At 53.5% G+C, this 4,019-nt stretch overlaps 1 non-coding gene across 1 annotated transcript; it reads right to left on the bottom strand.

Moving 5' to 3' along the window:
• Positions 1-3,647: 3,647 nt before the first annotated feature.
• On the bottom strand, positions 3,648-3,720 carry TRNAF-GAA. The gene has a single exon. It is a non-coding gene; the product is annotated as a tRNA-Phe (tRNA).
• Between the last annotated feature and the right edge of the window lie 299 nt (positions 3,721-4,019).

Below are 4,019 nucleotides of genomic sequence, written 5' to 3'. Positions count from 1 at the left end.
AAGGGGGTCACTATGTCTGTCTTATAACCCTGGGTGTCAGGTCGCAAGTCTAGGGGCTTGGCTACACTTGCAAGTTAGAGCCCATTAAAGCAGCCCCGGGTGCCCTAACTCCTGAGGTGTCCACACTCGCAAGGCACATGGAGCACCTGGGCTCTGCAGCTGGAGCGCTCCTGGTAATCCACCTCCATGAGAAGCATAAAGTTCACTTTGCCTCGGCTGAAATGCCCAGGTGTGAGTGTGACGACGTGTTGTATTACTGCACTGTGACTGGCCTCTGAAAACGTCCCATAATCCCCTGAAGTCAAGTGCCCACTGTGGTCATTGTTTTGAAATCGGCATGCGGATATTCCCTTTCAAAGCTCTGTTTCCGACAGCCGGCTGCTTATCTGCTCCGGGACAAAGCAACCATTACTGGGGAATGCTGCTGCCGATGATGCAGGGTGTGTGTGTGAGAGAGAGAGGTGGGGGAGGGGTGGTCTGCTGCTGTCCGAACACACAAGACAGCATGCTGACACACTCTCAGACCCCCAAACACACTGTCTCTCCCCCCACATACACACTCCACCCCCGCCCCCCATTTGAAAAGCACATTGCAGCCACTTGCACACTGGGATAGCTACCACAGTGCACTGCTCTCTGTGGCATTGCCAGAGCTGCTAGTGTGGCCATTCCAGTGCACTTGCAGCTGTCAGAGTAAACACACAGCAGCATTTTCCCTGCTGTGGTCTCCGAGGGCTGGTTTAACTCCCAGCGCTCTACATCTGCAAGTGTAGCCAAGCGCTAAATTTGCCAGGCCAACCTACATAACACCTAACATATTTGAACCTCTTCTTTTCACACGGTTGCTCAGTCTCAGGTTCTGCTTTGTCTCCAGACAGATCCATTCTCTTTCAGAACAGCCTTGCTCTTTCTGTCTGTGTCGGAGTAAACACTCCCCTTCACTCTATTCTCAGACAAACACTAGTATTAACTGTTTGCTACTGATGGGTTTAGAAAGCATTTGTCAAATGGAAGATTCTGTTCCTGGAGGACTGTTCTGAAGATCCAGTACTTTATACAAGAAGAGAGGAGTTTTTCACCCCGGATGGGCCTTGAACCCACAATATCTGGTTTAGGAAGCTAATGTTTTCACCATTAGGCCACTGAAGAGCAGTAGAAAAGTAGATGGAAATTCCCTCTCATAATTGCACATTTCTCACATTCACTCAGAAGCCAAATACCCCATTTAATCGCCTTACAGAAATGTCTGTATCCCCTGGCAGCGAGGCAGCTGGGCAGGTCGCTGACAGAGCTGAGCACCACCTTTCTGCCAGCCATCGTTAGAGAAGAACCCCACCCTGGAGTCACCCCTCCCTCCTTCAGCACCTCCACAGCTGTGGCTCTGAGTGGTAGTAGGATGATTAGGGGGTGAATCCGGGACTGGAAGGGGGGTGAGGTCGGCCTGTAAGGAGTAACCAGGTGGGGCTGACCCAGGGGGAGGCTGTGGGCTGCTGGTCAGTTTAGATCAAAGCTGCACAGCGACCTGACACCCAGGGTTATACCTCGTCAGGAAAGCGCGGCCATGCGGCCCAAGCCTGAGTCACGTCCGCGGCCTGGCCCACCCCGGCTGACAGCCGCGCAGAGCCACGCGAGTCAATGGCAGGTCGAGTCCGGAGCCTCGGCTCTTTCCCCTGACAGCCACACACACAGCGCTGCCTAGCGCCCCCAGAGCCTCCCTCGTGTTCTCCCGCAGCAGCCGCCTGCCGGGGTGGTGGGAAAAGGGGGCCAGGAAGCACTGCAGCCTCAGGCCAGGACAGGAGGCCCTCGCCACGCCCAGGCCTGCCGCTTGCCTTCAGCCCAGGCAGCCAGAGGTGCCGGGGAGCTCCCTGGCAGGCCGCCGCCTCACCCAGGAAATAAGGAAAAGGGGATGAATAAATAAGTCAGGAAATAACAAGGAAATGAAGCAACAAAGAATCCTGTGGCACCTTATAGACTAACAGACGTTTTGCAGCATGAGCTTTCGTGGGTGAATACCCACTTCTTCGGATGCAAGAATAACTCTGAGCGGTATCCGAAGAAGTGAGTATTCACCCACGAAAGCTCATGCTGCAAAACGTCTGTTAGTCTATAAGGTGCCACAGGAGTCTTTGTTGCTTTTACAGATCCAGACTAACACGGCTCCCCTCTGATACAAGGAAATGAAGAGGTTTGTCGAACGGGTTTCTGCCCCATTTACCATCTTCTCAGCTACCGCTCAGAGTTAAAGACCTAGAGTCGACCTATCGGCATAAGTACAGATGGTTGGATGGGAATTAAAAGGAGCTGCTGTCACAAGTGTTAGGTGCCTGCAAGCAGCATGCAGAGCGTTTAAAAACACCGCAATTAGAGGCTCAGATGAAACGTTTGCCCTAAATCAGAAGCGACAATAGGACGACCAGCAGAACGCCACTCTAGGTACATGGCCGAGTAATGGAGGCCGTTAGAGGCAAAAAGTCATTCCTCAAAATTTGGAAATCAGATCCTAGTGAGGATAGTAGGAAGGTGCACAAACTCTGGCCTGTTAAGTGTCAAAGTGTAACAAGTCGGGCCAAGAAAGAATCTGAGAAGCAACATGCTAAAGACACAAAAGCTAAGCATAAATCCGGTCAATGCGAGTCCTGGCCTGTCCCCGCAGAAAGGTGAACCCCCTCTGTGGCTGGAGTGAGCTCCTCTAAGCTGACCTCACTACAGACCTGCGCCAGGTAGTGCTCATTGTAAAAACGTTTCCTCTGAAGGTTGGGAAAACGGGACCAGCGGTGCTCAGGCCGGCTGACACAATTAAAATCCGCCCCCCCCAACACCAAACATCATGCAGCCCAGAGGAAGGGAGCCTTTGATCTTCCCTCTCATGCCTTAACTGGGGACCATACACACTAATATAGCAGTAACCAGTGCCACAGAGCACAAAGCCACCAGTAATGCCCTCCCTGGTTGGAGCTCCACCACCTTCTGTACTCGCACCGCGAATGTGAAAAACAAGACTCCAGCCCCATCGTTCTTCCCTGGCCAGGAGGCCCTTCCTCCAATCACCCTCTGCCTATTGAGCTACCCTAGAGTTGTTAATGTGCATTTCCTGAACACCCACCATGGCCAAGTCCAGCTGCTCCAAGGCACTGAACATCAAGCGCCTCCTCCTGGGCCCCCAAATCCCTGCCACCTTCCACATGGCCATTTTTACAGATGCCCCTTCCAGGGTACTGCCATTGCTCAGCTGCGCAGAGGAGTTTTCATCCCCAATCCCTGCCTGTCACTGCCCAGCAGCCCTCTGGCACCATTCCTGAGGCTCACCCTGCCTTGCTCTCTCCCTGCCATGTTGGGAAAGACAGATCCCATCTCTCCTTGTTAAAAGTCAGGTGGGCCAAGTAGGGGCAGAAGCCCATTCTATGTTTTCGTACTGCAGAGCCCAAGATCAGAGACTCACCATCAGTGCCACCCACAGGGGAGGCAAGTGGGGAAGTTTGTTCCAGGCCCCACAGGGGCCCCATGAGAATACAATGTTGCAACTTTTTTTAATGGAAGGGGCCCCCAAAATTGCTTTGCCCCACAGCAGCTCTGCTCACCTTGGGTGCAAGTACCACTGGGCTGCCAGAGAACAAGCTGCCCCCCTGTACAAAGAGAATAAAAGAACCTGTCAAAGCCTGGGATTGAACCAGGAACCTTTAGATCTTCAGTCTAACGCTCTCCCAACTAAGCTACTTTGGCAGCCATGGAGCAGTATTTTGGCCTGTTGCTTCTCTGCCCGGGATGTTTTTGCAGCAGTTGCACACAAACAGGACGTCATTGGGAGCGGCCCATGAAGACAAGACTCGCTTTTGCCTGCCTTGCTCAGCTTGACTTGCTGCCTCACCCCGTTCCTGCCCTAGTGCCCGGGTTGACCTGGTGGTGGAAGGGGACTGGGGGCCAGTGGCACGGGGAGGAGGTTGAGCTGGACCCTGAGCTAGACTAGACCCTGGCAGTGAGAGTCTGGCCACCACTTGCCGCCCCACCCTGTTGTCCTGGCT

This window comes from Mauremys reevesii, linkage group 17 (assembly GCF_016161935.1).
Source record: "Mauremys reevesii isolate NIE-2019 linkage group 17, ASM1616193v1, whole genome shotgun sequence".
In the NCBI taxonomy this organism is placed as follows: Eukaryota; Metazoa; Chordata; order Testudines; family Geoemydidae; genus Mauremys; species Mauremys reevesii.
The sequence above is the reverse complement of the archived record's forward strand: the minus strand, read 5'-3'. Positions and strand labels throughout refer to the sequence as shown.